At 34.5% G+C, this 19,600-nt stretch overlaps 1 protein-coding gene across 9 annotated transcripts in view; it reads right to left on the minus strand.

Moving 5' to 3' along the window:
- ZNF148 (zinc finger protein 148) overlaps nt 1-19,600 on the minus strand; it is a 124,876-nt gene that overhangs the window by 51,013 nt on the left and 54,263 nt on the right. The window lies entirely within an intron of this gene.

Genomic DNA, 19,600 nt, shown 5'->3' on the forward strand with positions numbered 1-19,600 from the left:
TAGCAATATTGAGGGGGAATATTCACGGAGTCCAGAAAAAGAGAAAGTTAAGACCAAGAGTGTTTCTGTGTGTGTGGATGTATGTATTGTGTCTATTTCCAGGATAGTTTTGGCAAGAACAGTTCAGTGTAACTGGTCAACAGGAGTATTTCTAATTCCAAGCTCACAGAGTCACAGATTAGGTCAAGGAGGAGAAGCGGTGCACTGATGGAATAGGCCTTTGTGTGAGTCATGAACTCTTAACTCTCCCTTCTGCCTGACCCACGATTGCATTCAAAATTTTGAAAGGAGCTACATTTGCCAGGGTTTTGAGGAAGTCCACAGTTATCTTCTGGTTTTGAAAGGTTCAGGGATCCAGTTTACAGCAAACATTGTAGTCTGTTTCTCTGTATTTCTTACTGTAAATCTGTATTTTGGCTGGTATACTAGCAACTTATAAATTAGAGATAACTGTAAGATGAAGTAGATGAAGTGCTCCGATCAAGCTATCTTACCTGAAACAGTGCTGACCCACCCCCATCCTACCTGGACATTCCTTTCTTTCAACTACCATAACATCATGATTTAAGTTCTCTCCTGTTCTTCATGGAAGTTCTTCCGAATCCATCCTTCCAGTATATATGTACCTTCATTTTGTAAGAATTTCAGTAAATCTTTACCAATGATTTTCAAAGTGTGGTCCAGGGACTCCTGAAGGTCCTTGACACCCTTTCAGGTGGTCATGAGATCAAAAATACTTTCATAATAATACTTTTTTTTTCTTTTTTGCTTTCCTGAGTACAGAGTGGCATTTTCCAGAAGCTAACATGCGATGTCACTACAGACTGAATGTATTAGCAAATAAGAGAATCCAGTTACGTTACAATAAGCCAGATAATATACAGATTTATGTAACTGTAAAACAAATTCTAATTTCACAGAACTAGAACATATAATTCCAAAATGTATACAGAACCACAAAAGACCCTATGAAAAGCAACATTGGGAAAGAAGAACAAAGCTAGGGATATCACCATCCCAGATTTCAAGATATACTACAAAGCTGTAATAATCAAAACAGTATGGTGCTGGCACAAAAACAGACACATAAATCCATGGAAGAGAATAGAGCCCAGAAATAAACCCACACTCATATAGTCAATTAATCTAGGACAAAGGAGACAAGAATATACAATGGAGGAGATACGGTCTCTTTAACAAATGGTGCTGGGAAAACTGGACAGCTACATGCAAAAGAATGAAACTGGACCACTTTCTTACACCATACACAAAAATAAACTCAAAAGGGATGAAAGACCTAAATGTGAGGCGTGAAACTGTAAAACTCATACAAGAAAGGCAGTAATCTTTGTGACATCAGTTGGCCAAAGAAACATTTTTCTAGATATGTCTCCTCAGGCAAGGAAGATAAAAGCAAAAATAAACTATTAGGATTACACCAAAAGAAATTATCTTTTACACAACAAAAGAAATTATCAACAAAATGAAAAGGCAATCTATGGAATGGGAGAAGACATCTACAAAAGATCTTTCTGATAAGGGATTAATATCCAAAGTATATAAAGAACTTCTACAACTCAATACCATAAAAACAAGAACAAAAAATAAATAATTAGCAAGTGGGCAGAGGATCTGAATAAACATTTTTCCAATTAAGACATACAGATGGCCAACAGACACAAAAAGATGCTCACTCATTATCAGGGAAATACAAATCATAATCACCAGGAAATATCACCTCCATCCATCAGACTGGCTAGAATCAAAAAGATAAGAAATAACAAGTGCTGGTGAGGATGTGGAGAGAAAAAAACTCCCGTGTACTGTTGGTCAAATATAAACTGGTGTGGCCACTGTGGAAGAGTATGGAGGTTCCTCAAAAAATTAAAAACGGAAAAAAAAAAAAAAAAAAAAAGACAAAAAAAAAAAAACAAACCCTGAAATACCTTACAATCCAGTAATTCTACTACTGGCTATTTACCCAAAGAAAGCAAAAACACTAACTTGAAAAGATATATGCACCCCTATGTTTACCGCAGCATTATTTACAGTAGCCAACATACAGAAGTAACCATACATAAATGGATAAAGAAGATGTGCTACACGCATAGACAATGGAGTATTACTCAGCCATAAAAAAGAATAAGATTGTACCATTTGCAACAACATGGATAGACCTATAGAGTACTATGCTAACTGAAATATATCAAAGAGAATTATCACATGATTCCATTTCTATGTGAAGTCTAAACAACAAATGTACAAACAAACCCAAAAAAGCAGAAACAGATCCATAAATCAGAGACAAAAATGGTGACTGACAGCAGGAAGAGAGGTGGGGGACTGGGCAAAATAGGTGATGGCGAGTGGGAGGTACAGGCTCCAGTTATGAAATAAGTAACAGGGATAAAGGGTACAGCATAGAGAATATAGTCAGTGGTGTTATAATAGCATTGTATGGTGACAGATGATAGCTACACTTGTGGTAAGCATAATGTAACATACAGAGTTAAGAATCACTATGTTATACACCTGAAATTAATGTGACATTGTGTGCCAACTACACTTCAAAAAAACAATTAAAAAAGAAAGACAGCCTCTGTTTAGGAGACAGAAAAAATACTGCAATTGATGGGGAACAGTTAGCTAATGATCTGCCCATATAATTTTTTAAAAATATGTTCTACATTAACTTTGCAACTGGATTTTTTATAAATAAATAAAATTTTATTTCCCAGTTTTAATTTCTAAAATGGCAAAATATGATATAAGTAACCAAATAAACAAGAGTTACTGGGAGCACTCAAAAATTTTTTAAGAGTAAGGTTATGGGGTGCTTGGGTGGCTCAGTTGGTTAAATGTCCAACTTCAGCTCAAGTCATGATCTCATGGTTCATGGGTTCGAGCCCCATGTCGGGCTCTGTGCTGATAATGCAGAGCCTGGAGCATGCTTCAGATTCTGTACCTCCCTCTCTCTCTCTGCCCCTCCCCGGCTCACACTGTTTCTCTTTCTCGCTCAAAAAGTAAATAAACATTTAAAAAAATATTTTTTTAAAAGAGTAAAAGGGTCATAAGACCAGAAGTTTTGAGAGCTGCTGACCTAGATACATCTTAACTACGGTTTGCATTCCCTTCCTCTTCTCCATTCAATCTCTTGTAATACAGATGCCTGGACTTCACTAACAAAGAAATTAGTATAGATGTGTGTACATGTGTGGGTTGGTAGACATACATGTATTTCCTAGTTCTGTCCGTTGAGATTACCAAGGGGCAATGGTGTTTAACACACCTAGCACCCAGAACTTCGTTTCTAAATGCCATTATCCAAATAAAAGCAACTGGGGCTCAGTGGAAAAGTGACTAATTTCAGAGGTGGGCCAGGGAAAAATATAAGATGACCCTGTAACATCTTGTGGTAGCACAAACTAAAGAGCCAGAAAAAGGAACAGCACATGTCAAAAGGACATAAGAACCAGTCTGGAGGAGCTCTTAATGGACAAACCTAGAACAACTTGAGCAATGAAATCAATAATGCCAGCACTGGCATTCCCTTTGTTAATTACAAAGGGAAAAGTAGTGACCTTACAATGGGGAAAACTGGAAGATACCACCTTAAATAAGAATTAAGATTTGTATCACCAGTAATAAGATATAGCCACATTGTGTACGGACATCACTTCTGTGGGGTTGTCAAAAATTCAACGCTTTGATCTAATCATAAGAAAACATCAAACTCAAACTGAGAGACGTTCTACAAAATAACTGACCAATAACAAATCAAGTGTCAAGGTCCTAGAAAATAAGACTGACTATTGCCACAGAATGGAGGAGACTTAAGAAGATGCAAAAACTAAATGCAGTGTAGGATCTTGAATTGAATCCTCAAAAGGAAAAAAAGGACATTAGGGGATAAACAAATGAAATTCTGTACTTTTACCAACATTAACTTCCTGGTCTTGATAACTGCATTAGGGTTTATATGCACTCTACATTATTTCTACAACCTTTTTATAAATGTAAAATTATTACAAAATAAAAAGTTAAGAACACTAAATATAAAAATACTTAGCATCCCAAACTTACCATAGTGTATACATTAAATATGTGAAGATCATCTGCATATCAATTATACCTCAATAATGCTGGTTTAAAAAAGTTAGCATTTATACGGTCATCTATATATTTGTGACTCCTCCTCAGCATGATAAATAAAGATTTATCTACCATCTACTGTGTACCAGGCACTGTCCTAGGTGCTAAGGATACAATGGTAGCAGGGTTGGGGGAGGCAGCACATGATCTAGCCTGTACAGTCTACTGCAGTTAATCTGACAGTATCTGACATGTTCAAAATAAGAAAACTAAGGCCCAGGATGGTTACTTATCTAAAATCCTCTTTAAAAAAAAATTTTTTTTTAATGTTTATTTATTTTTGAGAGAGACAGAAACAATGCGAGTGGGTTAGGGGCAGAGAGAGAGGGAGACACAGAAGCAGAAACAGGCTCCAGGCTCTGAGCTGTCAGCACGGAGCGAGACACGGGGCTCGAACTCGCGAGCTGTGAGATCATGACCTGAGCTGAAGTCAGACACTCAACCAACTGAGCCACCCAGGGGCCCCTAAAATCCTCTTAAGTAAGAGGGGAAATCAAAATTTAAACCCAAGTCTTCCAAATCTAGCAACTGAAATTCTAACTGCAGTGATCTGTGAATTAATTATTACCTTCATGTTACAAATAAGAAAACTAAAACTTCAGGGAGGTTTCTTACCCAAGCTATGTTATATTTCAAACACTAGGACTTAAACCAAGATCTTGTATCTTTTAGCTCAGTGTTATTTCCATAACTACTAACAGCTTCTTAATAAATGTGAATTATTAAAACTTTTGAAATAATTTTTGCATGAACATTTTATTTCTCCAATTACAAACAACAGTATGCTTGCTGCCAGAATGTGGAAAAAAATTCTAGTGGTTCTAGAATGGCTACTACAAAAGGGAAAGAAAATAACTGAACAAATAACAAAGTGGACAAAACATCATCAATATTTAGGTGAAGAATAAGACTTGAGTTTCAATCCCACCTCTTCCAATTACTATCTGGCTGAACTTGGCTTCCAGAAATAGTATGGAAAAACAAGAAAAGCTTAGGTGGGGTGTTAAAGGAAATAAAACCTAATTCCAAAAAGTATTACCAGCAGTGTGAGATCAAACTAAAATTTAATCACTTACAACTTTCTTCACGCATAAAATGGAGGAAATAATCCTCACAGAGTTTCTGCAGAGTTGAAAGAGATTATATATGGAAAGTATTGCCTACGATACATAGCAGTAGATAGTAGATAGTTCTTGATGCCACTCATTATCATAATCACTTCTTCATCTCTTAATCGTGGTAATAACAATATCCAGCTTATACACAACAGAAAACCAAATGAGATTATATAAAGAGCACCTTGAAAACTTTCAAGTTCCAAACAAATATTTATGGTTATTAATTATTATCCTACAATTACAGATGTCTAATTGCTTAGATACAGAGGGTTACCAATTTCTACATAACATCTCCACTTAGACATGCTATTATCTGCAACTCAATGTTGCTAAAAATAGCTTAATCTTTTCTTTCACATCAGAACCTTCTTCCAAATTCTCCACCTTTCAATATGCTGAATTATCTCAGCCTCCTGTCTAAAGACATGTTTTAATTTACTTCTCCACTGCCAACCTAAGACCAAGTACAGCTGTTTTCTTTTCCTCACATCATATTCAAATCTAGAAATTCTATTTCCCATTTCCTATTCTAGATCATTTATAAAGATATTAAGTTGGAAATCTCATACACTACTAGAAGAAGAATAAATTGGTCAACTTTGTGGACTACAAATTGGCCAGGATATATCAAGAGCCTTAAGAAATCTATACTGAAGAAATAATTTCACATGGCAACAATGTTTACATATAAGAACATTCTTTAAGATAGTAAAAAAAGTGCAAACAGTCTAAATATCCAGTAATAAAGACTGAGATAAATTACACCTATTTGACATTATACAGTTATGAAAAATCTTAGTATTGGATAATATTAATGATGTAGTGAAATGTTAGTAGTTTGAGTGGTAAATATATAATTATGTAAGCAAATATATTTTACAATTTTATACAAACACACAAATATATATGCAGCAAATTGTATAGAAACACAAATACATACACAGAAAAACAAACAAAAAGGAAACACTAAAATGCTAACACACAAATGTTAGTAGTGATTACCCTAGAGGAGTGACATTAAAGCAAAATTTTGCTAACTTCTTTATACTTATAGAATTTTTACCTTTTTATCAAGTATGTTACTTTATAATCTTAGATGTTAAGTCCAGTATTAGTATAAATCCTTGGTATTAATCAAAGAGAAATCTGTTTGTCATTATCTTAACATATTAAGTTGCTCTAAGAACTAAAACATTAGGCCAGCAAAGTGAAACTGAAAAATGTCTATGGGTGAGTGGGGAAAAAAAGTCAACAAATAAACCTTAATCCCTATCTCACATCATCAGCAAATATCAACTGCAAATGGATTATTAATCTAAATGGGAGAGAAAACCATAAAGCTTCTAGAAGTTAACAAAGTATCTTTGATATTAGTCAATACCTTTGTGACTTTGAGGAAGGCAAAGAACTCTTAAATAAGATATACAGAACACTAACCAAAAGGAAGACTTCTAAACTGAATGTTAACATTAACTTCTGTTCATCAAAAGAGTAAAATGGCAAATCAGAGTGGAAAACACAAGATATACATACAAAGATCAGATAGACAGATAGATCTCCAACAAATAAACTACAAATCTGTAAGAGAAATAATCTAGCCAAAAAATGGACAAAAGATAAGCATGTGCCTTACAAAAAAAATAATATTCAAACTGACAGTTAAGTATAAAACAGTTAAACAGAAAAACTCAATTTTGTTAGTTATCACTGAAACACAACCTAAAATCACATTGCAAAACTAGTACTGAACCAAAATGGCTAAAATTAAAAGCACTGACAGTTTCACATACCAAGGATATGGGCAATTACTATAAATTGGCAGAATCACTTAGAAAAACTTTCCCAGTACCTACTAAAGCTGAACATATGCATACCCATCAAATTCAACCCTAAGTATATAACCAACAAAAATGACTATGTACATGCACCAAAAGACACATCCAAGAAGAGTCACATCAATACTTTTCATAATAGCCCACATCTTGAAACAATCTAAATGCCTATTACACTAGAATGAATAAATTTTGATATATTTGTACAAATGATGCTTCTACAGAAATAAGAATTAACCACTATTACATGCAATCATGTATGGATATATCTCACAATCTTAACCACAGAAATCAGATACTAGAGAGTATATGATTCTATTTATATTCAGTGCAAAATCAGGTAAAACCAATAGGCCATGCTGAAAGTATTATGGTAGTGGTTATCTTTAGGAATTAGAAAAAGGTTGTGACTAAGAAGGAGAGAGCCTCTGAGAGATCTGGGCAGTGTTATACAAGTATGTTCAGTTTTGAGAAAATTCCTTACAAGTTTTCTGTATAAATGTTGTATTTCAATAAAAAGACATACCACTAGAGAAAGGGTGTTACAAATCTGCAGGTACATATTGATAAATACAAGGAACATGCTTGTATATATAGGCATCTATGTCTATACCCATATATAAGGATGATCCTTTCATGATTACTTCAAACAAATCTAGAAACAACACAAATATCCATCAGTATTGCCTTAAATAAAGCACACCATTTAATCAGTCATTAAAATAAATAAGCCAGGGGCACCTGGGTGGCTCAGTCGGTAAAGCATCTGACTTCAGTTCAGGTCATGATATCGCAGTTCATGGGTTTGAGTCCCACACAGCTCTGCGCTGACAGCTCAGAGCCTGGAGCCTGCTTTGGATTCGGTGTCTCCCTCTCTCTCTGCCCCTCCCCCTTTTGCACTCTACCTCTCTAAAATAAACAAACACTAAAAAAAATTTTTTTAAATAAAAAATATGCCAGTTTTATATACAATAACAAAATCTCTACAAGATGTGTTTTAAATGAATATAGCAAATCTCAAAATGATACAAATACTATAATCTATGTAAACCAAAATATATGATATTTTCATAAGAAATACATTTTAAAAACATTATATAGAGATATACACACTCTGCATGTTTGTAAATTAAAAATTTCCAAAATGCTATTAATATTAGTAGTTATCTCTTTGGAAGTAAAGTAAGTAAGTACTGGAAACAACTTTAACTTTTTACTTTGTTCTAAACTATTTTAATCTTTACAATCACTATGTAATCGTTTTATAATAAACAATATCATACCATTATTTAAAAAAAAAATGATCTGAGACTGATCTAGCTAGGCTGACAATAATAGCTAGCCTTGTCAATAATGATTTTCAATTTGTGTTCTACTGTCCTAAGAGTACAATGCTCATTCAGTACTATTGTCCCACAATTCCGGATCAATTACACATCAAAGATCAGACAGAACTATATTAAAAGTGTTAAGAGACTAGCTATGTTATTAAAGTCATCTAGAAAGAAGTCTATTAACAATTTATGTCCACATAAAGGAAAAACAATAAATTAAATCAAACAACTTTAAGAGTGTAGGAGGATACTAAAAAACAGATCGTTCTGTGTTAGCTTCCTGAAATAATCTCCTAGAAGAAATACCTTGATTCATCAACTTATCAAGTGAGTTGAAATAACAAACAAGGAGTAATATGACTCATACCAGGGCAAACTATGAAGCAAGATTACTTAACTCTATGTATTCTGCTCAAATATTGATTCCTATCAAATACCACACTAGAATCTATATAGCATGTGAGTAAAGTCTTGTTTAAAAACAAAAACAAAAAAAACCTTGTTGATACATTTTACCATCTCTTCTCCTTAAAATAAGCTCAGTTAATGAATCTATTTCTGAAAAATGATCTCCAAAGGGTATGCTCAAGTAAAAAGTATTTGAATGGGAAAAATAAAAGCACTTCTTAAAACATAGAGCCCTAATAACAGCCAGTGCATTCACCTCAAAGACAAGGACCTCAACAGCCAATGAACATTAACAAAACTATTTCTAAATCCCTCACATGAACTTAAAAGAAATGTAATGGTAATAAGAATTGGCTAAAAGTAATAAATGACTCTGTTATATTTATATATATAAATTTTTTTAAAAAGCTTACAATGTAATGGGGATATAACAAGTGGGGAGATAGCCAAAAAGAGAAGAAACATATCCTATCCAATGACTATTTAAAAGCAAATAAATACAAAGGCAAACAGAATTATCACCTTCCAGGATGACTGTGAAAGATCTTTTGTTACCAAAAGGCAATCCAATTCTGTAATTAAACCAGAGTACAAAATATGTGGCAAAACTAAAAAGTATCTTAAAATCACTGAAATGGGGAAAATGGTTTTTTTCTTTTTTAATAAAAAAGTTACCCATTACAAGACATATACTCAAATTACTAGCATCAGTGTATGTTAGGTGTTTACTGACTAGAGCAAGAGTTATATGGGAATATATCTATATAATCCTCCTTAAGTTAATAACAGGATTTAAGAAAATTTAAAGACTCAAAAATCAAACAAAGGTCTTACCAATAGCCAAATACATTTTGAGTTCCTTAGGCCATCAAATAAAATAATCATAAACATAAAATGCATGCAAGTATTCCTACAATTTTCTTCATGCTGCTTTATAGCACAAGAACTCATGGCTAAAATAAAATGCCACACAAATGCTGAAGTATATTTTTTCAGGAGTTATGAATACCTGAAATAACTTTACATTTTATTTTACCATCATATGACTAGAACGTGATTTTTTTATAGCTCCTAATTTACAAAATCCTTTTGCTCAAGTGATATAATCCAACAGTTTTCTAAAAACAAATGTGGCATATATGATTATGAATTACAATTTGCTCCATTTTGTCAACACAAATTAAGTCTTTACTCCTCAACATGCTTGCTTGCCATCAAACTGGAAAAATAAAGACCATACAGAGTTATGGTTTCTTAAATCCTACTGAATGAATATAAGAATTAAAAGAATAAACCAAATACTTTTCTTCACATTCCTAAAATAAATTTAGTTTCTGAGTGAAGAAGCTTTCTGACTCAGTGTATCCAATAAAATTTTTTGCAATGATGGAAATGTTCTTTATCTTTGCTGTCCAAAACAGAAGCCACTTAACCACCTGAAATGTGGCTGAGACCAATGAAATGAAAAACTAATTTTACTTAATTTTAATTCGTTTCTTTTTTTAAAAATTTTTTTAATGTTTATTTTTGAGAGAGAGAGAAAGACAAAGTGTGAGTGGGGGAAGTGCAGAGAGAGAGGAGACACAGAATTTGAAGCAGGCTCCAGGCTCTGAGCTGTCAGTACAGAGCCTGACGTGGGGCTTGGACTCACAGACTATGAGATCATAACCTGAGCCAAAATCAGATGCTTAACCAAATGAGCCACCCAGGTGCCCCTTAATTCAAGTTTCTAATAAATTAGAAAACAAAGTTCTCTAAATGAATAAACTGTAGACATTCACAAGTTCGCCCGTAGACTGGAGCTGAAAATGTAGGGCCACTGAGGGTGGGTGACTGATACAGAATAGTAAGGTTAAGATAAATTCTGAAAATTAGCAGTTACCACAAATGAAGAACTTTTATTCAACTGTCACAAAACACTTGAGAGTTTACATAGGCTACAGAACCTAAACCGTTATTAACAATCTAAAAGAACTCAAAACTCAACTTTTGTTTTGAATTAACAAAAAAATAAATAAAAAGTTAATATGAAATAAAGTTTTTTTATGTCTTCCAAACGAACAAATAAAAGAAAATTATTAATATGCTCAATATGTATTTTTAAAAGTCTTTATTAACACAATCTAAAAAGGATGCAAGGCCTGGTAACTCAAGTTTTCACACTTTTGGGGACCTGAGTCATACTGTTCTAGATCACTGTCCTCTCTTTAATTCAAAAATGTATATTCATGATCCCAAGATTTGCCCTTCACCACATGCCATATTAGCAGGAATGCATAAATAAAAAGAAGGAATATGATTTCTCATGTCTGTTGTGTTCTACTATAAAGCAATGTTACACAAACCCTAAATTCTGCCTTTGGTGTATATAGTATGAGACAACTTTTCATTGATTCATTCCCAGCATGGACTCAAATTTATCATTACCTAGTAGAAGTAACAGGACTCAACTACAAATTATCCATACATATGGAATATGTAACAGACATTTAAGAAGTATTAGAAGAATAAGAAGTTACGAAAAGTTCAAAATATGCTGGTAAATGAAAACAGTAGATAAACAAGCAACATCATTCCATGCCTGGTATGCATATGAAAAAAGCATAGGGGTACATACACCAAAATGTTAGGAGTGACTATACCTGGTGGTGGGGATATAATAAGGTATTTACCCTGGAGATATGTACATCTATGTTCACACAAAAACCTATGCATGAGTGTTCATAGCAGCTTTATTTGTAGTAGCCAAAATGTGGAAAAAGCTACAATGTTCTTCAGTAAATGAATGGTTAAACCGTGGTCCATCAACACCATGAAATACTATTCTATAATAAAAAGGAACAAATTATTGATACACACAACTACTCACATGGCTCTCAAAGGCATTCTGTTAATTGAAAAAAGTCAATCTCAAAAGGTCACATACTGTAGGAGTCCACTAATATAACACATAAAATGACAACGACATAGAGGTAGAAAATAAATTAGGGGTAGAATAGCCAGGGGTTAGGAATGATGGTGTTGGAAGAAGAGGTGTGACTAGGGGTCGCACCAGGGAGGTCTCCTCATGATAGATTCATTCTGTTATCTTGGTTTCGATGGTAGTTACACATTATCTACATGTGTGATAAAGTATACAACACTGGACATATTATAGCACTGTCAACTGCCTGATTTTGAGACTGTACTATAATTATGTAGAATCTAACCACTAGAGGAAACTGGGTGAATGCTACACAGGACCTCTCTGTACTAATTTTGTGACTTCCTATGACTCTGTATAATTTCAAAATTAAGTTTCAACAAAAGTAAAAGAATAAATCTTGTCCCTTCCCCTTCCTGCCCCTCCCTATTCACCCGCTTTCCATGAATCATTCACTCCTAAAGCCATATGCTGTAGCATAACAGGGTACGAGATCCCAGACAAGATAAAGTCATCTGCTGCACAAATCAAGATGTCAGAATGTACGTAGGGTGAGGAGGTTCTTCACATAAGACAGCTCGGGGTGAGTTGTCAGAACCCAAGCAGCAAAAGGAAGGGTCTGTATTATATAGGAAGAGCAGCCTGGAGCAACGTGTCAGAAGCTAAGTGGGTGCGGAAGGTATCAAAGTATGAGTGTGGACCAGAACCACGTACAAGGAGGGCTCCATGTGGTGATGAGGCCCAGGACAAGTTGTCAAAGCACATGCAGGGGAGGGTATGAGCTGCAATGGAGTATAGGAGCCTGGGTAGAGGGAAGAGGGCATCTGCACAGGAAGATGGGGTGACAAATGGTTTTACACATGGGGGGTAGGGGAGGTCTAATCAAGTAAGTAAATATATTAATGATAATGGAAGCCAGGTTTCTCACTGTCTAAGAAGGGAGTTATAGTATATGTGCTGCCGAAGCGAGCACAAGAAGGGAGTTATAAAATACAGAAGGGAAGGGTGCCTGGTTGGGTCAGTGGACGAGCATGCAAGTCAATCTCAGGGTCATGAGTTTGAGCTCCAAGTTGGGTACAGAGATTACAAAATAAATAAAATAAAATAAAATAAAATAAAATAAAATAAAATAAAATAAAATAAAAGTAATAAAATACAGAAGGGAGAAAACTGAAATATACTCTGCGGTAATGGACCATAATCAGAGGGTTAGTGTGAACTCAGTTTTATAATACTGACAGGCAAATATAGGAGACAGTTATAGATGGAAGTGGGTATATAAATGCATGTAATTATGTATATACATACATTCCCTAGCTCTGTCCACTGAGAGCCCTGGAAGCAGCCAAACCCCAAGAACAATGAGCAACACATTAGGCACCCAGATCTTGCCTTTTAAATGGCATTTTCCACTAAAATGAACTAGGGTTCCTTAGAGAAATGGCTGACTCCAGGGGTGAGGCAGGAAAAATTCAAGACAGGCCTAAAACATCTTGGGGCAGAAAGCAAGGATGTGTTAAAAAGATTGATGGGATATAAAAAATGAACACAGAAGTCAGCCTAAAGAGGCTCCAATTGGCCAAATCTTCAACCAAGCATTAAAATAATCATAGTAATAGATTTTAACCCAGTTAATAAAATTCCTAAGCCCATGCTGATACAAATAAATAAATGAATAAATTAAAAGATGTAATGAGAAATGAGATTAACATTACAGTGACAAAACCTGCCAGACATCACCTTAATCAACTTATCAAAGTGAACTATCAGAATGGGGCAAATAAAAATCATGTGCCTCCTGTTAGAGTGCAATGAGGGAGAAGACACAGCATCACTTTTTGCAATATCCCTCCCAAAGTTAGTACCTTAAGTACCATTAGAGTAAAAACCAGATAAATCCAAACCGAGAAACATTCTACAAAATATATGGTAATTTTCAAGTATTATGATCACAAAATTTTAAAGTGAGAAACGAGAGGTGCCTGGGTGGCTCAGTCAGTTGACTGTCTGGCTCTTGGCTTTGGCTCAGGTCATGATCGCATGGTCATGAGAATGAGCCCTATGTTGGTCTCTGCACTGAGCGTGGATCCTGCCTGGGATTCTCTCTCTCCCTCTCTCTCTCTCTCTGCCCCTACCTGCCTTCATTCTCTCTCTCTCTCTCTCAAAATAAATAAACAAAAACAAATAAAGTGAAGAACCAAGACAAAAGAAAACTAAAGAGACATGTCAAATAATGCAATATATAATTTTTTCAAATTAACTATTGGAAGACAAGTAGAACAGTAAAGAATATGTGTCAAAGACCAATCCAAAATATATAAAGAATTTAAAAGCTCAATACCCCAAAAATAAATAATCCAATTTAAAAATATGCAGAAGACATGAACAGACATTTCTCCAAAGAAGACATAACAGGTGGCCAACAGACACAGGAAAAGATGTTCATCATCATTTATCATCAGGAAGTGCAAATCAAAACTACAATGAGATACTACCTCACACCTGTCACAATGGCTAAAATCAACAATACAAGAAACAGATATTGGCAAGGATGTAGAGAAAAAGGAACACTCATGCACTCTTGGTGGGAATGCAAACTAGTGCAACCACCATGGAAAACAGTATGGAGATTCCTCAAAAAGTTAAAAATAGAACTAACCTATGACCCAACAATCACACTACTGGAGATTTATCCAAAGAATTAAAAAACACTAACTCAAAGGGATACATGCCACCCCCCCGCCCCATGTTTACAGCAGCATTATTTACAATAACCAAGATATGGAAAGTGTCCATCAATTGATGAATAAAGAAAGATGTGGTATATACATATACAGCAGAATATTATTCAGCCATAAAAAAGAATGAAAGGTTGCCATTTGTAACATCACGGATGGAGCTAGAAAGTATTATGCTAAATGAAATATGCCAGTCAGAAAAAGAAAAACACCGTATGTTTTCACTCATATGGAATTTAAGAAACAAAACAAAGGGGAACTAAAGACGGAGACACACACAAATCAAGAAACAAACTCTTAATTATAAATGGTTACCAGAAGGGAGAGGCAGAAGAATGGGTTAAATAAATGATGAGGATTAAGAAGAGTCATTATGAGTACTAGGTGATATGCAGAATTGTTTAATCACTATATTGTACAACCGAAACTAATGTAATACTGTATGTGAACTAAATTAAAAAAAAAATTTTTTTAAGTGTCAAAGATCAAAACTAGTCCAACTTGACCTGACATTTACAAAATAACCCACCCAATAACTTCCAAAATACATTCTTTTCAAGTGAGTATAGACCATTCACTGACTAATCATATATTGAGTGCTAAAAGAGTCTCTCAATGAATTTAAAAGGATCGAAATTATCCACTGCACATTCTCTGACCATGGTAATTAAATGATCAATGACAAAAAAAATACCTGGAAAACTTCGAAACATTAGAAGTTAAGCAAAACGCTTCTAATTCATGAATCAAAATGAAATCACAAAGGAAGAGAAGTTCATAGCTCAAATGCTTATGTGAAAAATGAAGAAAGGTCTAAAACGGTCATCTAGGCTCCCATTGTAAAAGCTAAGAAAAGGGGCATCTGGGTGGCTCCATCGGGTAAGCATCCGACTTTGGCTCAGGTTATGATCTCACAGTTTGAGAGTTCGAGCCCTGAGTCAGGCTCTGTGTTGACAGCTCAGAGCATGGAGCCTGTTTTGGATTCTGTGTCTCCCTCTCTCTCTCTGCTCCTCCACCACTCACACACTATCTCTTTCTCTCAAAAATAAATTAAAAAATTTAAAAACAAAAAGCTAAGAAAAGAGCAAATTAAGAACAAAGTAAGTAGAAGGAAGGAAATAAGGAAATAATAAAAATGAGTTAAAGCTGAAATTCACAAAGGTAACAATCTATGAAACCAAAACCTGATTCTCTCAAGAGACCAATAAAATTGACCAATAAATCTCTACCCAGACTAATCAAGAAAAGGACAAACTATCACTACCAGGAATGAGAAAGAAAAAAATTATAGATCAGACAATAAAAGAATTTTAAAAATTATGAAAAATTTTGTTCAATTAAACAAGAAATGGACGAATTCCTTAAAAAATACAACTTATCAAAACGGATTTAAGAAAAAAAATTTAAATCTGGAGAAGCCTTATATATGTTCTAAAATTTGAACACGAAATTTAAAACTTCTCACAAAGAAAACTCAGTCCCAGATTAGCTTCAGTGGTAAAGCCTTTCAAAAAGACATAGAGTAGAAATGAACAAATCTTAAACTCTTTCAAAAAATACAAGAGGAAATACTTCCTAACCCATTTATGAAGCCAGTATACCTAAAACAAAGATATTGCAAGGAAACTAATATTCCTCATAAATGTACACTTAAAAATTGTTTTAAAAACAATTTAAAACCACCTGGGTGGCTCAGTTGGTTAAGCATCCGACTTTGGCTAAGGTCATGATTTTGCGGTTCGTGAGTTCGAGGCCCACATCAGGCTCTGCACTGACAGCTCAGAGCCTGAGCCTGCTTCAGAATCTGTGACTCCCTCTCTCTCTGACCCTCCCTAGATTGTGCTCTGTCACTCTGTCTCTCAAAAATGAATAAAAAGCTAAAAAAAATTTTTTTAATTACTTTAAAAGGTTAGTAAACTGAATCCAGAAATGTATAAAAAGGATGACACATCATGACCAAGTGTAGCTTATCCTAGGAATACAAGGTTGGTTTAATACTTGAAAATCAATCAATGCAATTCATCATATGAAGATAGTAAGAAAAAAAATCATTATCACCTAATAAATGCAGAAAAAGCATTTAAGTTACACATTCATTTATATGAAAAAATAATCTCAGCAGGGGTGGCTGGGTAGCTCAGTCAGTTTAACGTCTGACTCTGACTCTGAACCTTTACGTACCTGTAACAGTCACAAAATACACAGCCAAAGTAAAAAGAATCAACCGCATTTGGGGCGCCTGGGTGGCTCAGTCAGTTAAGCCTCTGACTTTGGCTCAGGTTATGATCTCACAGTTTGTGGGCTTGAGCCCTGCATCGGGTTCTGTGCTAAAAGCTCAAGGCCTGGAGCCTGCTTCAGATTCTGTGTCACCCTCTCTCTCTGCCCCACCCCCGCTCACACTCTGGCTCTTTGAAAAATAAATAAACGTTAAAAAATTTTTTTGAAAAAGAAAAAACAAAATCAACCACATTTCTAAATACTGGTCATAAACAATTAAACACTGAAATTTTTAAAAATACCATTTACAATTGCATTCAAAACATGAAATATTTAGGGGTAAATATTTCCAATAACTCTACACTTAAAACTATATAACAATGCTAAGATAAATTAAAGAAAACCTAAACAAAGTGATATGCCATGTTCACGGACTAGAAACCACTACTGTTTAGATGCTGATCAAGTCAACATATAGAATCAATATAATCCCAATAAAAACCCAGCTGGTTCTTTTTATAGAAACTGAAAGGTTGATTCTACATTTTATACGAAAATACAAACAACCTAGAATGGTCAAAACAGTCTTGCAAGAAGAATAACAAAACTGGGAGACTACACTACCTGATTTCAAGATTTACTACACAAGATTCAACAATCAAGACAGTGTAATACTGATGCAAAAATATAGACACTGGATCAAACAAAATGAAAACACAAGAGAAACAGCTTAACTTCTAGAAAGACACCCCCCCCTCAAAAAATGAAAAAAAGATTCATACAAAAATGTTCATAGCAGTTTTATCCATAAAGGTTGAAAAGTAGAGATAATAAAACCATAACAGGGGAAATGAATAACCAAACTTTAGGATAATAAGGCAACAGAGTATTAATAATAGAGTATTAATCAACAATAAAAAGAAATGAACTACTTACTGATCCACTCAACCAACATGGATAAACCAAAAACATTATGCTGAGCAAAAGAAGCCAGACATAAGAGTTATATACGATGCCATTTGCATAAAGTTCTCAAGAGGACTGATTAGGAAGAAACACAAAGAAACCCTCTAAGATGACAGAAATATTCTGTCTGGACTGTAGCTTATACAAGTCTATGCAGTTGTCCAAACTCTGAACTTTAAAATTAGGAGCTGAGAGGGGCGCCTGGGTGGCTCAGTCGGTTAAGCGTCCGACTTCAGCTCAGGTCACGATCTCCCGGTCCGTGAGTTCGAGCCCCGCGTCGGGCTCTGGGCTGATGGCCCAGAGCCTGGAGCCTGCTTCCAATTCTGTGTCTCCCTCTCTCTCTGCCCCTCCCCCGTTCATACTCTGTCTCTCTCTCTCTCTGTCTCAAAAATAAATAAACGTTAAAAAAAAAAAATTAAAATTAGGAGCTGAGAGCATTCACTTTAAAGTTTTCCTCAATTAAAAAAAATTTTTTTTTCACTCAAAATATATTTGACTGCCTACCATAGCCGAGGTATTGAAAACTTGCAAGAAAAAAAAGTCTATTATCAAAATGAAAAGCAAACAAAGAGAAACCTTTTAAGCTGAGAAATAAAAGCCAGTAGACTGCCAATCAAAGAATGTTACAGGTATATACACAACATGTACAGAAGTAACAGGAAAAAAAAAAAATCACAGTGGATCTGGGCAACTAAAGTAATTAAAGTATGAAGCTCACATGGAGCACTCACAGACCACTTTCATAAAACACTCCTTCACAAATTTAAAAGAACAGAAATTATACAATATATGCTCTCAGACCACAAAGGACTTAAACTGAAAATTAATAACAGAAAAAGATGGAAAATACCCAAATACTTAGAGATTAAACAACACACTTCTAAATGATATGTGGATCAAAGAAGGTATCTGAGGAGAAATTAAAAGATATATTGAACTAAAGAAAAATAAAACAATTCATCAAAATTTGTGGGATGCAGTGAAAGCAGTGCTTAGAGGGAAACTCCTATCACTGAATGCATATATTAGAAAAGAAGATCTAAAATCAATCATCTAACCTTCCAACTTAGAAAACTAAACAAGACCAAATCAAACCCAAAATAACAGAAGAAATCATAAAAATTAGAGCAGAAATCAGTGAAATTAAAAACTAGAAATCAACAGAGAAAATAAAAAACTAACTCTTCTAAAATATCAATAAACTTGGTAAGACTCTACTAGGGTCTAGCAGAAAACAAGGAATTGTCCAATAGGTATGAGATTCAGTTTTGCAAGAAAAAACAGCTCTAGAGACCTGCTGAACAATAATGGATATTAAAAGGATAACAAAGGAATACTGTGAGCAACTCTATGCCCACAAATTTCAAAATCTAGATGAAACAGACTAATTCCTTGAAAGGCACAATCTGTAAAAACTCACACAAGAGAAAATAAATAGTCTGAACAGGTCCTACATCTATTAAAGAAACTGAGTAATTAATAACCTTTAAAAACAAACAAACAAACAACCTTCCCAAAAGTACCAGGCTTTATGTACTCAACTGAGTTTTATCCTACATTTATGAAAGAAATTATACCAATTCTCTACAATCTCTTTCAGAAGTTAGAAGCAGAGGGAATAATCCTAGCTCATTCTTTAAGGCCAGGATTACCCTAATATCAAAATCAGAAACAAAGATATTACAAAAAAACTAGCCCAATATAACCCACAAACAGATACAAAAAATCCTCAACAACATATTAGCAAATTGAATCCAACAATGTATAACAAGAATTACACACAACAACCAAGTGGGAATTATTAGAGGTATATAAGGGTGGTTCAGCATTCAAAAATCTGTCAATGTAAGCCATCACATGAACAGACTAAAAAAAGGTAAGGCTATTGCAAAGGGCTAGAAAAGTTGGTGGG

The sequence above is a fragment of the Panthera pardus genome, unplaced genomic scaffold (genome assembly GCF_024362965.1).
Source record: "Panthera pardus isolate Hobbes unplaced genomic scaffold, ASM2436296v1 HiC_scaffold_16, whole genome shotgun sequence".
Lineage (NCBI taxonomy): Eukaryota > Metazoa > Chordata > Mammalia > Carnivora > Felidae > Panthera > Panthera pardus.